The sequence below is a fragment of the Puntigrus tetrazona genome, chromosome 10, assembly GCF_018831695.1.
Source record: "Puntigrus tetrazona isolate hp1 chromosome 10, ASM1883169v1, whole genome shotgun sequence".
Taxonomy (NCBI): domain Eukaryota; kingdom Metazoa; phylum Chordata; class Actinopteri; order Cypriniformes; family Cyprinidae; genus Puntigrus; species Puntigrus tetrazona.
In genome coordinates, this window is record NC_056708.1 from 8242344 (window position 1) to 8259219 (window position 16876).

Below are 16876 nucleotides of genomic sequence, written 5' to 3' on the forward strand. Positions count from 1 at the left end.
TACCTAATGAAGTAAAACATAGAGACATTTGTCTAAAAAAATGAGTCTCAGGGGAAAATTGTAAAGCATTGGAAGCATATTCACAGGAAGTAGGTAAAATGATAAACAAGGTTTATTTGCACAGATGAGCAATGGAAAGTTTATAACAGAGGAATCAGGCAAGTATATAGTCCTTAGGTAGTCATTGACTGGAATCACAACAATACGGAGTTCAATTCTTATCGTTTCCAGGAATCAGGAATACAGGGAAGACAAAGAAGATCCTTGAAACACACACCACAATCACAGAGAATGTTGGCGTAGATACTGGAGGCATCTGGGACATGGAGAGAATCACAAGAGATAAGTAGTGAAGTAAGTCTTTCATCAGTTCTTCATAGACGCAAGGAAGAGCATCCATTTCATATATACATGCCCAGACACTGACTGAACTGTGATGTGTGCTAATAAAGTGCTTGTGGTGATTGGCTGATGAGGTGCAGGTGTGGCTAGTTAGAACTGTGGTAAAGGAGATCGCTGTGATTGGGTGGTGGCAAAACCGTGACAAAAGTCTGCACACAAATTATTTTACCAAAGAATGGTTCAAGAAGAACAAAATTAATGTTCAGGACCTGAAGCAAGCTGTTCACAGCAGGAGACCCACCAACATCACAGAGTTGAAGTGGTTCTATACTTAGGAATGGGCTAAATGCCTAAAAGATGTTGAGCAAGAATGATCAGTGATAAGTTTTTTAACTGCCGTTGTTGCTGCAAAATGGGCCACACCAGATATTAAAAGAAAAGATTCACTTACTTTTGCAATGCACAATTATGTAACAACATTTTCTTCCCCTCATTTCATTTTCTTCCCCTCATTTGTTAGTGTTTTCTTTGTCTACTTTCAAGACTTGTGCAAGAATCTCATGATTAGATTAGGATTAGGGTTAGCCCTATCAACTGGAAGACAATATGAATGGGTTTTATTGCAAGTTTAAAAAAAATACCTCACATTTGCTCTGAACACCTCTCCACACAACCATTAACACTACCTGCAACCCCTCTTTCCCCCACACCTGCACTTAGAAGATAATGTGAGCCTGGTCTTCCTGAAGCAGAAGAGCACCATGCCCAGACTGTGTTACACCAGCCTGTCTGAAACCCTGTGCTGACCAGCTAATGTCTATGGTCATGAAATCATTTGAAAAACTAGTGCTGCCCCACCTGAAAGACCCTTGCTGGATCCTCTTCATTTTGCCTACAGATTTGGATAATGCAGTCAATATAGAAATGCATTTTGTTTGTCATCGCAGGCTGGGAAAATTTACATCAAGCATCCCTACCATTCAGCGATGGAGTTCTTCAGGCTGTGTTCTCTCACCACTGCTCTTAAAGTTCCCTCGAATGACTGCACATCTAAAGAAGCTCCTAAACTTTGCAGTTGACATAACACTTATTGGCCTCATCATTCTGCTTACAGACTGGAGGTTAAAGAGCTGGCTCTTAAAGGAATAGTTCAACCCAAGAATTTAAATTATCCCATATTTACTCACCCTGAACCATCCTAGGTGTATATGACTTCTTCTTTTAGACAAACACAGTCTGAGTTTAAAAAATGTTATCATGTCTCTTCCAAGCTTCCTAATGCAGGTGGATAGTGGCCATTATTTTGAAGTGAATGTATTCTCAAATACTGCGATTTAGTAAAGATGATGTGTATGGTCGGGCCAAAGGTCAACCCTCCAAAATCATAAAGCACAGACAGGCAAGAGAATGGACAACTAAATGGGCACTAAATGGACCAGCCGAGTTTGGAAAGGCCAAGACGACACCATTTGGTCTACCTGTACCCTGTCAAATCCACATCCCTGACAAGAGAAAAGGTATAAATTAAACCTCCCCCAAACCAAATAGTGGAGGGAATTTCACTCCCCCGTGACTTCAAAGGGCCCTTTGGGCAATGAGAAAGGCCACATTGCCCCAGGAAACCAGAAACTCGAGTCCTAACAAAGGAATTCATAGTTTCTGTCCTTTAGAGACAACAGAAGGGCCTAAATTGTATAAATGTATAACTTTGTATTAAATTGATGTTTTTCTTATCCTATTATACCTCACCTGCACCCTCAGGGGCAAACTGTATCCTGCTTTGTTGCATTCTTGTTGAAACTATTGGTGAAGGTACTCAAAACCCCGCCATGTTTCATATGTAATTGCTCCTCTTGTTATTTCTTAAACAATGGTGTATAGTACTTTATTGTGTCTCATTCCACCGTTATCTTGCTGCTCGATTGCTCCTGTCTGCTGAGAGGTTGGTTTGTTTGTAGCTGCGTGTAGCTATGCTTTTCAATTTATCACCTCTTCTCTAGCGATCAAATATAATTTAGTGTACATACCGTTGATACTATCAAATTAATCTAACTAATTAGACTGCTGTTAGTTTGTTCGCTTTAATCTAAAACTCGGCGGTTAGTACTTGTTAGCCGATTCACTTTCGCTCCCACCCGCGTTTTCGCGCCTATTGTGGGCTTTTTTCCGCTCTTGTTCATTTGTTCCTCGCGCTCGTTCGCTCCGTTTTCACAAGCTCATCAAAACAAGAGTGGTAAGTGAATCCTTACAGTGAGTAAATGGCTTCTCCCTGCATCGTCACTTGCACCGTCTATCACATGTATAGCTTATCCTTCTCTGTTAGCTATCAGGGATTCAGGTGTGATAAATGCAGGGAAATAGCTAGGCTGACAGAGAAGGTTTTAGAATTAGAGACACGCATCCAAACTTTAATTGAGGACAGTAAGAATGCGAGGGCTGTAAATACTGCTTTGGATGCGACTAGTACAGTGAATCATGTACATTGTTCGGTTCCAGCTTCAGAGCCCCTGCAGCAGGGCAATTGGGTGACCGTGAGGCGGGCTAGTCGCGGGTCAATACACCGCTCATCCGTTCTGATCAGAACATCAAACAGGTTCTCCCCACTCAGTGACGCACCCACTGAGAAACCTGATCAAAGTGCCCTAGTAATTGGCGATTCTATTGTATGCGAACGTGAAAATAGAGACACCGTAGTCCAATGCTTACCTGGAGCCAGAGCATCTGATATCTTGTCAAATTTAAAAGTGCTGGCTAATGCTAAACGTAAATTTCGTAAGATATTCACGTCAGCGCTAATGATGTTCGACTTCGCCATATTAAAGAGGTGTGTGAATTTGCAAGCACGATGTCGGACAATGTAATATGCTCTGGTCCCCTACCTGCTTACCGGGGTGATGAGATTTACAGCAGACTGCTGGGACTCAATGGCTGGATGTCTAAGTGGTGCCCGCAGAACAAAATAGGCTTTATAGACAATTGATGAGTTTGAAACAGATGAGTTTCTGGGGCAGACCTGACCTGTTGAAAAGAGATGGTCTTCATCCCTCCTGGGGTGGTGCCGCTCTTCTATCTAGAAATATGGCATATAGTCTTATAGCTCCAACATGACCAACTATTGCCCAGGTCAGGAAGCAGACAGACTGGCTAAACCGACCGTCTGCTAGCTGCCTCATGTCACAGAAGGCAGTTAATTCTCATCACATAGAGACTCTTTCACCTAGATATCACACTATAGAGACTGTGTCTGTTCCCCGAATTAGAATATGCAGAGAACGTCCAAATCAAATCAAAAGCAATAATTTAATTAATGTCCAACAAATTAAAACTACCTATAATTCAAATAAGCAAACAATAAAACTTGGCTCGCTAAATATTAGATCACTTTCCACAAAAGCACTTTATATATATGATTTGATCAAAGATCAGAACCTAGATTTGCTTTGTTTGACAGAAACCTGGCTAAAACCAGATGAATATATTATTCTAAATGAATCTACCCCCCAAAATTATTGCTATAAAAATGAGCCATGTTTAAAAGGTAAAGGGGGAGGTGTTGCTACAATTTATAACAATATTCTTAGTACTTCTCAGAAGGCAGGCTTTAAGTATAACTCATTTGAAGTTTTGGTGCTGCATATAACATTATCTACAGAATCATGTGCTAGTGATAAACCTTCTGTCATGTTTGTACTGGCTACTGTATACAGGCCACCAGGACACAGCACAGATTTCATTAAAGAATTTGCTGATTTTCTAACTGAGTTAGTACTGGCCGCAGATAAAGTCTTAATTGTTGGCGATTTTAATATCCATGTTGATAATGAAAAAGATCAGCTTTCTTAGACATTCTGAACTCTGTTGGGGTTAGACAACACGTCTCTGGACCTACTCATTGTCAAAATCATACTCTAGATCTAATACTGTCACATGGAATGGATGTTAAAATGGTTGAAGTTCTGCAGCAAAGTGATGACATTTCAGATCACTATCTAGTCTTGTGTGAACTCTGTATAGTTAAACCTGTAAACTCTGCACCTTATTACAAGTATGGTAGAACCATCACTTCCACCACAAAAGAAAGCTTTCTAAATAACCTTCCTGACTTATCTCAATTCCTTAGCACATCCAATATGACGCAAAAACTTGATGATATAACAGAAACTATACACTCTCTTTTTCTAGCACTTTAGATACAGTTGCTCCTTTGCACTTAAAAAGATAAAAGAAAACAATCTGACTCCATGGTATAATGAAAACACACGCACTAAAGAGAGCAGCCCGGAAACTGGAGCGCAGGTGGAGAAAAACTAAATTAGAAGTATTTCGTATTGCCTGGCGGGAGAGTATCCTGTCATACAGAAAAGCATTAAAAATAGCAAGATCTGATTGTTTTTCATCCCTTTTAGAAGAAAACAAACACAACCCCCGGTATTTATTCAGTACAGTAACTAAATTAACAAAAAATAAAACGTCAACAGGTGCTAATATTCCCCAAGAGTATAGCTGCAATGAATTCATGAATTTCTTTACTTCTAAGATTGATACCATCAGAGATAAAATTGTAACTATGCAGCCGTCAACTACAGTTTCTCAACAGATTTAGCTTTAGATCCCCTGAGGAAAAATTACACTCTTTTTCCACTATAGGAGAAGAAGACTTGTTAAATCATCTAAACCAGCAACATGTATGTTAGACCCTATTCCATCTAAACCATTAAAAGATTTGCTTCCAGAAGTCATAGATCCTATTTTGAACATTATTAATTCATCATTGTCATTAGGATATGTTCCCAAAACCTTCAAACTGGCTGTACTTAAGCCTCTTATTAAGAAACCACATCTTGATCCCAAAGACTTAGTAAATTACAGACCAATCTCTAATATCCCTTTTCTGTCAAAGATACTAGAAAAGGTAGTATCCTCACAACTGTATTCCTTTTTAGAAAAAAAAGGTGTCTGTGAGGATTTCCAATCAGGTTTTAGACCGTACCATAGTACTGAGACTGCTCTCTTTAGAGTTACTAATGACCTGCTTTTATCATCGGATCGGGGTTTTATCTCGTTATTAGTGCTATTAGATCTTAGCGCAGCATTCAATACTATCGATCACAACATTCTCTTGGATAGACTAGAAAACTATGTTGGCATTAGAGGAAGCACCTTAGCATGGTTTAAATCATATCTATCTCACCGCTATCAGTTTGTAGCATTAAATGAGGAGGTATCATGTCGCTCAAAAGTGAAATATGGAGTTCCTCAAGACTCAGTGCTAGGACCGTTACTTTTCAACCTGTACATGTTACCACTGGGAGATATTATCAGGAGTCATGGTGTGAGCTTTCACTGCTATGCTGATGATACTCAGCTCTATATTTCAGCGCAGCCTGGTGAAACACACCAAAATGAGAATCTAACAGAATGCATAGTCGATATAAAAAACTGGATGATGAATTCCTAATGCTAAATTCAGAAAAACAGAGGTGCTAATAATTGGATCTAAAACCCCACATATAATAATCTAGAACACTGTCTAACACTTGATGGCTGCTCTGTTAATTCTTCATCATCAGTTAGGAACCTAGGTGTGCTGTTTGACAGCAATCTTTCCTTCGAAAATCATGTTTCTAGCATCTGTAAAACTGCGTTTTTCCATCTTAAAAATATATCTAAATTACGACCTATGCTTTCAACCTCTAATGCAGAAATATTAATTCATGCGTTTATGACCTCGAGGTTAGATTATTGTAATGCTTTATTGGGTGGTTGTTCTGCACGCTTAATAAACAAACTTCAGCTAGTCCAAAACGCAGCAGCCAGAGTCCTTACTAGAACTAGGAAGTATGATCACATTAGCCCGGTTCTGTCAACACTGCACTGGCTCCCTATCAAACATCGGATAGATTTTAAAATCTTATTAATTACCTATAAAGCCCTGAATGGTTTAGCTCCTCAATACTTGAGCGAAGCTCTTATCACATTATAGTCCTGCACGTCCGCTGCATTCTCAAAACTCTGGCCATTTGATAATACCTAGAATATCAAAATCAACTGCGGGCGGCAGATCCTTTTCCTATCTAGCACCTAAACTCTGGAACAATCTCCCTTACTCTGTTCAGGAAGCAGACACACTCTGTCAGTTTAAATCTAGATTAAAGACACATCTTTTTAACTTAGCCTACACATAACACACCAACACACTTTTTATTATTCAAATCCGTTAAAGGATTTTTAGGCTGCATTACTTAGATTTGCTGGAACCGGGAACACTACTCCTAAAATACGATGTACTTGTGACATCGTAAAAAGAATGGCATCTACGCTAATATTAGTCCTGTCTCTTTCTCAATCTGTTTTCACAGTTTGTATCCAGACTAGATGGTGGATCAGCACACAGCGATTATGTTCATCAGAGACCAGAAAACCTAGATGCGCCCGTCGACAGATCACCAGATCCTGATGCACACACACATACACACACACACTAAGTCATTTACACTATCTGACACAGCTGCGTTTAAAACTGAACTGGAAGTTAAGTGCTGGGCGTCCGGTCAGAGGAACTGACCCCAACTGAGTATGGTTTCTCCCAAGGTATTTTTTTCTCCATTCTGTATGCATGGGGTTTTGTTTCCTTGCCGATGTCGCCTCTGGCTTGCTTGGTTGGGGACACTTAACTTCTAGTGATTTAACGTTGAATTGATTACAGAGACTGTCACTGCATTTAATAAGAAATTGGTCACTCTCGTCATTATACATCCCTGTCATTGTACTCTTCTACATTATACTGTACAGTGCTTTGATGCAACCTGTGTTGTTAAAAGCGATATATAAATAAAAATGATTGATTGATTGATATCTTTTTCTTGTCTAAACTATTTTAACTCCTGAAGCACACTCATGCAGGTGGTCATATAAATGCAAATGTACAAAGTTAAAACAAAGAATCATGTTTCGCGCTTAAAACCGGATTCTTCTCATTGGATCACTGAACTCTTCAAGGTGGAACCCCAGGAGATAAAACACCTGTGTGCCCAGGAATCATGGCTCATTGGGACCTTCCCGTGGTCACACTCTCTCTCTTTTCAAGACCTGTCTTCCCCTTCGAGACAGCTTTCTTTGGCAGTTTACTTGGCTAAGTTCGTCTAGTTTAGTCAACCACTTCGGGACTCTGAAAACCGTCAGACACACTCGAATGCTGCAACCAAAAAGGACACGAAACTCTTTCTCTCTCTCAGCACAACTGGATCGGATTCGTGCTCCCTTCAAAACTGTAAGTATCTGATTCACTTTAGCTGCGCTCAAGCTGCAAGTCGATGCAGATGCAGCTGTTCAGCTGATTTATCACTGTAACTCTTTACTTGTCTACATTTCTCATTCCTTCTTGCTTTTGTGTTTCATGTATTGTTCGTTAACGTCCGTTTTTCGCTAGTTAGATGTTTTGTTTTTCCCCTTTTGTGTAAATAAATAAACCTGTGTATATATTCACATTTGAATTCGTTGCTGTGTTCATTGCTCACACTTTAACGTCACTTAAACTGCTTGATTTCATTACAAAACTGATGTAGTACTCTGGCTTAGCCAACCACGGGAGGAATATGGTTTTTCTAAGGCTAAGGAAATTCATTTTGTAGAGTTAATATTAATACGGCTGAGCACTTGCTGGACGAGCGCCTTTAAGTTTGGTGTTATTATTAATTCTGCTGCATAAGATTGTACCTATTTTACTGTGATAAATAATAATTTACACAAAAACACTACAACACTTGCCATTGTAATGGTGATTTTGCTTGTTAACATCAGGTGTCATCAATAATGGACAAAATTATCACTCAACAAATCTCTTACCTCATCAGTTTTAACACTGCTTCAGTGTTCATTTCAACACTCTATATGCAAAGCACTCTGATGGAACACAGCAGTGCCAAGGCTGGATCTGTGTCCTCCATGGGCAATGCTTTCAGATTCACCACCTGATCACCACCAAGGGCTTGGTGTTAACCTTAGGCACGTATCCAGGCTGGGGTCTCATGACTACATGAGAGTAGGCCAGCCCGAACACAAGGCACTCTTCGCTCATCAAAAATGCCTGGAGGTCCCCGATCATCTTGTTAAAAGTGAGTGTGGTCAGGAACGCTGTATTAGCAGACAAGAACTTAATCTCAACTGACTGCAGTGACTCAAAGGAACCTCTCTGAAGGCCAGCCAGGAAACCCGAGAGATCGCACATGGGCACTAGGGGTGACCTAGCAGGATTTAACCTTCTGGCACCTCTCAAGAACCTCACAACGAGATTGTGCTTTCCCAAAGACCAGCTGTCTACTCCATCGTGATGGGCTGCAATGGCAGCCACATACACTTTCAAGGTGGAAGGTGACAGCCTACGCTTCAATCTTTCTTGCAGGAAGGAGAGCACTACACAGATCATGCACCTTCTGAATCTTCTCTACAAGAAGAACATCAGTTTCTGAACAGACTACACTTCAGGGCATAAGCCTGCCTTGTAGAGGGTGTTCTAGCCTGGGTAATAGTGTTCTCCACAGCTTGTGGTAAATCACTTATGTCTTCCGTGTCCCAACCAGGAGCCACACATGGAGGTTCCAGATGTCTGGATACGGGTGCCATTTGGTGCCAAGCCCTTGCGAAAGGAGGTCCTTCCTCAGAGGAATGCACTAGGGAGGGGCAGTCGTAAGGAGATTGAGTTTGGAAAACCAATTATAGCGCAACCAAAAAGACCTGTTCATCATCTTTCCTGACCTTGCATAGAGTCTGTGCGACCAGGGAATGCATATTTGCGTAGTGAATAGAACAGCTGGCAATGGGAGGATTCGAGAGAAGCAGGTCTACCTGAACTCGCTGAATTGACTCCAGATCAGCTGGATCATTTCAGAAAAAAAAAAACATTCCCTGGGGAAGTTGTTGTGAAAGTGCGTCCGCTGCACGATTGAACTCCCTGATAAAACACAACCAAACACAAGGGTCAAGAGCCCACCTAAATCAAACACTGACCACCTGGTAATGGTAATTTTATACTTAAATTTTATATAAAATATAAAAAATCTCCATCAGTGATTGTACTCAAAGTTTACTACTGTTATACTTTAAGTATAATTAAAAATAAACTTTTATACTTTTAAACTTTTATACTTAACTGGGCTAATTCAGTCCACTTTTAGTTTTACTGAAGTAAATAAACGTAAAGTACTACTTTTTGGTAAGGGGAATGTGAGTTTGGGATCCAACTGTAGTCTCTCTGACAGTCTGTGATCTCTAAGTATTTCTTACTGAGTACAATGTATTCATCTTAAATATTTGCTTGTGTGATGATTTCTGTTTCATTTCGGTTTAACTTTCGATTTCCATGTTTTCACAACCCAGGGCTCACTCATGCTTACTCGTGTTCTTTCAGCTGCCTGTTGTCAACACATATCTGGATTTTTTTCCTTCACAATTTCACTTACAAATTCTTAGCAAACTGGTGTGGATGACTGTCATCTTTTGGAAAGCATGGTATGTCCATTTCTAACACCATGTTGTTATATTAGTAAGGAATGGATGATGATGTGCTCATTCATGCAACTTTACGAAACATATGATCTCCTGGTGCACACCTGTGCATCCACACATTACACATCCTATTACTACAGTCTGGGATGTGAACATTTTCATATGAATCTCTATGGAACACAGTTTAGTCTGGAAACTGATCTAAATGGATATTCAGCAATCCAAAGTCAAAGCAAGAACTTATCCTGAAGAACGCAATCCAGAGGCCATCATGTCTACCCCCATCTTGTATCTGTATGTGGATGGGATGATGGCCCAAAGCATTTCACTACATGTCGTACTACGTATGTCTGTGTATGTGACAAATAAAATTTGAATTTGAATTTGATTTGGTGGAAGGTTAATGCGTGTTCGGTCTTTTCTTTGCGTCTCTTTAAAAATCACTAATATTTATTAATCTTTTGCTTTTCCAGTTGTAGTACTGACCTTATACATAATTTTATCTGACTCCAATCTAGTTGTGATTAAATTTGTATCATTAATTAACTATAATACTTCTTAGTTTTGACTTATCATTTGTTAGGAGTCTGGGTCGCTTAGAGACCTTGTTTGGCCAGAACAGACTCACAACACATCTGGGCTAGTCCAGGTCTTAGTCAGAGGCTACCCCGTAGATCGCTTACCTTAATGCAGCCATTTCCTCAATAGACTCAAAAAGAGTAATTTTTTTATGCGTTCCCTAAGTAATAGCATGCTAAGCCAGTTTGGTGGCCAGAAGTCAAGATCTCAAAAACGTGCCCCCAGCTCCATCCATTGATCATTGATCTGATTAATTATACTCACCCTAGCACGCCAACAATGCGGAAAACCTCAGAAGTCACTAACCTACTAGAAAAGTTATTTCAGACAATATTATAAGCCAAGATTTATGTTTATTTTGCCAGGCAAGAATAGTTTCCAAATTGGTATAATTCATAGACATTTGCACAACTGATCAGCAGTACAAAAATAACACAAAACGAAAAAAAAAAAAACATAAAAGGTCATTATACCTGGTCTTTAGAAAAGTACATAGTATGGTGTATGGGGACACACACCACACTACGGGCCGATCTGGCTACAGAATCGCGCTCTGTTGTGTTTTGTTACTTTCCTTATATACTCAGACCAGACAAAGAGATCACAAATGTAACTGTAAAAACCTTTTGGTGTTTAGGTTCCCGTGCTCCAGGGTCACACCTGGCACACACTGTCAGAGACCCAAAAGGAGGACACACCTCCTTCTCAATAGAACACAGTTCTACCAAGTTCTTAATCTTTCCCATAATATAAGTGATTGAGACCAATTTACCAATCGCACTGAGACCTTTCAAATGAGACCAAACATGAAAGTGAAGAACAATTCACAAGACACATGACATATAATGCCTTATTCCTAATGAACTTTAAGCCAAGTCTTTTGGGCAGAAGGAGGGTAAGCAGGAAGAGCAGAGGTGAAGATGTCCTTTTGTTCCTTTGGATATCCCTTCTCAGATTAGTCTTATTGCATTTACAGGTTCTTGATTTCGCTCCTCACACTGCAAGAACAAAAGTGGGGTCTATGATTTCACTGATCAGTACACCCTGCTATATACACTTCTACATCATAGTCAATTGTAGCTGATATGTGTGCTGAAGACTATGTCAATTTCCTTACTGTCAGCGCTGTGCCTAAAGCCAAGACATTACAACAGATACAAATTGCCACAAAAAATAATGCAAACCTGTCTAAAGTTTTAAAGAACTCAGGTGGGACGATGCTGCAAAAATAGTGGATGATAATATTGACAAACCTACACTGATGTCCTTCTATAAGATTTGAGCTATCAATTACATCAGCAGGAGCTGTGGTGCTAAGAGGACAAAGATAGTGTTGCCACTGTCCTCACAGAAAAAAAAGCTATTTTCCTTGCACATGAAGGACATCAGGAGATCATGAAAAAAAACAATTGATCTGTGAAAAGGTGTGGTTTCCTGCTACTGACAGACTGGTTGAAAGAATGATAGAAACTTCATTCATTTTCAAGCAGTTGTGCCTTTTAATAACAGAGAAACAATGGAAATGTCTGAGCTGCCATTCAAGCCATGGAACATGGAGTTGATTTCTGTGGGCCATTTCCCTCAGGAGATCACCTTGTCATGATTAAAGAATATTCAAGGTAGCCTGAGGCTAAGATTGTTCAGGCCTCCTAGGAGATTAGCAGATTAGGAAATACAAATTACATTTTGAGAAATTGTTTGGCTTCAGAGTGGAATGCTTATTGTTCACTGTTAATATTTGAACAATTTAATATGAAATATAATATAATATGAAAATATGAAGATGTGAAGAGGGTAGTAATGTCTAATTGTAATGTTATGTTAACACTAGGGGCAGTAAAACATGGGGTTACGGAAATCATCAAGGATGGAGTTGGTTAAGTTTGGCAATAACAAAAAAAGACATGGCTTAAATAATTCTATTAAATTATATATATATATGTTAAATTTTATTTACTGAATATTAATATAAAATTCCTAGGTAATTCAGTCTAAAGTACTAATGCAGCAATCTGATATATATGTTATATAAAATACAAACATTTAAAATATAAATGTTTGAGACTGTGTCCTAATCAAAACTATTAGTTAGAACAAATAATAGATTAATGAGACAAAAGACTTCTTGTTAGATGTGCCTAATTCTAGAAGCTGTCTTTGAAGAAGTCAAAGCAAGCTTTAAAATAGACATTATGTAACACACCACATGTTTCAAGTCTAAACAACTACATACAACTCAAGTTAAAAAAAAACTACAAATTATCTACATTCTGTGACATAAAAACAGTATTATTTATTCCATTTTAGTGAATTTGGGTGTCCACCATGACACCTGCTATGAGAAATTAGTGATACAAACTGTGAAATGGATGGAGTTCTGTTATCACTAGAATATTGCACCCCTGGATAAGGCCCTCACCCAATTAGATTAGAAAACCAGCAAGAATGACTAATAGTTTAGAAACCAAATGTTACATGGTAAACATGTAAAATGTGAAAAATTTCAGAAATCACATGGTGACTATTTTTTGTTTTATTTTCATGGTCAAGGATTACAACTATACAATTTACAACAATATAAAAAGTTCAGGTGAATAATTAATGGTAAATGCAGTGACTTTGTGAGAAGATTTTAATTGTATTACCTGAGAAGATGCAAAATTTACTTTCAAGCATATTTCATCTAAACTTAATTTACAATCACACACAGACTGTTTGTGCACCTCTTCCTGTGTTTGTCTGTTTTACTTGAAGGACTCTTATTGTGAAGTGTTTGTTCCTCATTGTGTTAGTGTTTCCTTGCTCGTGTTAATAAATCTGTTTTGTTTCTGTTCTATCCACTGTTTTTTTTTTTATTACAATGTATTGCTTATTTTGTCCTCAGTTGTAAGAGTCTACTCAATGACTAAATGTAAATTTAAATAATATTTTGACTCAGTTTCTGAGTAACCTATTAGTCACCAGCTCTTTGTTCAATGTAATCTTGTTCTTTTTGATTATGTAAATGTACTGGCACAGATGCCTTTAACTGTAAATAGCCCATAAATAGTGATATGCAGGAGTTAAATTGTAAGATCGATTTATAATAGTAGTTAAGTGAATAAGATGAAGGCTTTGTAGAAGGTTGGGTGTTTATGACTATAAGACCTTACATCTTCAGATAAATGTTCATGGCCATGATGAGATAGGACTTGGAGTTTCAGAGGAATTGTTGAGATGATAAAGCCAAAGTTGTCTCTTTCTCAACCAGACCTTGTGCCATATGATATGTTTATTTATTTTAACATATATCTGTGCATCTTTAAAAGTAATCTTTAAATGCCTGGACAATTACAGAGTAGACTATAAAAATAGGGCAATTTTCCTGTTAGGGTTTATAGACATTAATGTCTGGTTGCTGAACAAGAGGTATCATGATATAACAAACAAGACATACATGCATCTACTATCTAAACCTGGAAATGTTCAAGCCGTGATTGGTTAATGATTGATCCTTTAGCCACGCAGTGTGTTGTAGCAGGTCTCTACAGAATAACGTGGTTATCACATGAACTAAAAGATAATGGCAGAAATTAAGGCAGTTTACTTGTTGATACACCCAAGAGTGACATTTCGACAATATAAATTATAGCTATCGCTTTGCTTTAGTTATTAGTAGGCTAAATCTTACATTCAACCCTAATAATCATGTTTACACTTGTGGCCAAAAGTGCTACAAATTCATACATTTACAGGTTGGTTGATTGCAAGTATGTGGAAGATAAATTTAAAGGTTACACTTTGTCATATGGTTTAAAGTTGAAAAAATGTTAACTCTTCCAGGATTCTCCTACTAAAACATATCATTAACACTTTCTCCACCAACAAACATTAGCTGTGTAATGATCGTAATTTTTAAAAGTTAATTATTATTAATATTGATTTATAAATAATAATAATAATAATAATAATAATAATAATATACTTTTAATTAATAATAATTATTAATTCATTAATTTGCTGGCTTTAAAAGGTTTTTTGGTCTTATTTACTGGTGCTCTTGAAAGCAAAATTAATCCAGTAATTTTAATGATTATTTGCATGATAGGGAATTTTACATGAGATATAATAATTTCCCAGTACAGATTTCACATTGGGGTCAAGATTTTTGTTTAAATTTGCCTTGGTTTGTCTAACCTTTGCTTCATACATAGCTGCATATAAAGCATTTTTTGGTATAAGCTAATTAGACATTAAACGGAGTAGCCAATTTTTTGCCTGACATCTTGGCAAATTGAAAATGGCTGGTTAATGCTAAATGGAAATTCAGTTTAAATGAAGCTATTATTATGTCAGACTATGTCAGAATTCACAAGAACGATGCTCTGGTCCCCTCCCTGCTTACGGGAGTGATGAGATACACAGTAGACTGTTTTCTCTCAATGGATGGATGTTTAAGTGGTACACACAGAATAACATAGGTTTCATACAAAATTTGAAGAGTTTTTAAGGCGGGGCAGACCTGACCTTTCGAAAAGAGATGGTCTTCATCCCTCGTGGGCTGGTGCTGCTCTTCTCTCTAGAAATATGGCAAAAAGTCTTAAAAGACACATTTGACTAACTAGGGCCCTGGTCAGGAACAGACAGACTGGCTAAACCAGAACATCTGCTTATCGCCTAATGTCACAGAAAGCCATTAATTCTCAGTACATAGAGACTCTTTCACCTAGATATCATACTATAGAGACTGTGTTTGTTGCCTGAATTAGAAAATGCAGAAAATATCCAAACCAAATTAAAAGCAACAATTTAATTGATATTCAACAAATAAAAACTGTTTGTAAAACAGAAGAGCAAATGATAAAACTTGACGTAAAGAATATCTGATCTCTTTCTGAGAAATCACTTTATATAAATGATTTAATCAATGATCAGAACCTTGATTTGATTTGTTTGACAGAAACCTGACTAAAAACTGATGAATATATTACTTTAAATGAGTCTACCCCCCAAGATTAATGCTATAAAAACAAGACACATCGAAAAGGTAAAGGGGGAGGTGTTGCTACAATTTATATTGCTACAATTTAGCACTTTAGATACAGTTTCTCCCTTTACGTTTAAGAAAGAAAAAAAACCAATCTAACTCCATGGTATAATAAATACATCCGCACCCTAAAAAGAGCAGCATGGAAAATGGTGTGTGGCTGGAGAAAAACAATAATAGAAGTATTTCGTATAGCCTGGCGGGAAAGTACCCTATTGTACAGAAACGCATTAAAAACTCTCTTTTAGAAGAAAACAAGTCCTGGTATTTATTCAATACAGTGACTAAATTAATGAAAGATAAAGTGTCAACAGGTGCTGACATTCCCCAAGATTACAGCAGTAATGACCTCAAGATCAATACTAGCAGAGATAAAATTGTAACACTGCAGCCATCAGCTTCAGTATCACAGATGTGCACTATAGATCCCCTGAGGAAAAATTCCACTCATTTTCTAATATAAGAGAGGAAGAATTGTACAAACTTTTTAAATCATCTAAACCAAGAATATGTATACTAGACCATATTCCATAGAAATTATTAATAGAGCTTTTTCTAGAAGTTATAAATCCTAATCTATTATTAAATAATCATTGTCATTAGGATATGTCTCCAAAACCTTCAAATTCACTGCTGTTAAGACTCTCATTAAAAAAATACATCTTGACCCCAAAGACTCTTACTGATATCTGACCGCCATCCATTTGTAGAGGTAATTGAGGATGTATCATATCGTTCATACGTGGAATATGGAGTACCTCAAGGCTCAAGGCCATTATCTTTCACACTTTACATGCTACCTCTGGGAGATCAAGAGACATGGTGTTAGCTTTCACTGTTATGCTGATGATACCCACCTCTATATTTTGTCGCACTCTGGTAAAACACCAAATTGAAAAACTAACAGAATGAATAGTCTATATAAAAAACTGGATGGTGAGCAACTTCTCAATGCTAAAATCTGAAAAAACAGAGGTTCTAAGTATTGGACCTAAAAATGCCACATGTAATAACCTAGAACTCTGTCTAACACTTGATGACTGCTCAGTTAATTCTTCTTCATCAGTTAGGAACCTAGGTGTGCTCTTTGATAACAATCTTACTGTCACGGTGTGGTTGTAGAGAAGAAGCACTCGACAAGTATATACTATATACTTGTTTTAATAGTTTCAATAATACACAAAGGAACAAATAACATAACTGCAGGCAGGCACATAACAAAAAACACACATAATAAAGACGAGATCGGAATAACAGGAACTATATACACAATGTAAATGACTAAATTAACAAGACACTCGCAGACTCCGCAATTGCATCATCGGTGGGCTCAGGCTTCACCCACTGCTCTGCGACGCGGTGAAATGGTGGCTCTGGATCTGGAGTGGAGCTGAATGAGACCGGATAAACTGAACTGAAACAAAC

General features: G+C 37.9%; 1 protein-coding gene across 3 annotated transcripts in view; it reads right to left on the minus strand.

Annotated features, from left to right (window-relative positions):
* The window catches only part of cadm2a (cell adhesion molecule 2a), a 1030129-nt gene that overhangs the window by 239983 nt on the left and 773270 nt on the right, over positions 1-16876 (minus strand). The window lies entirely within an intron of this gene.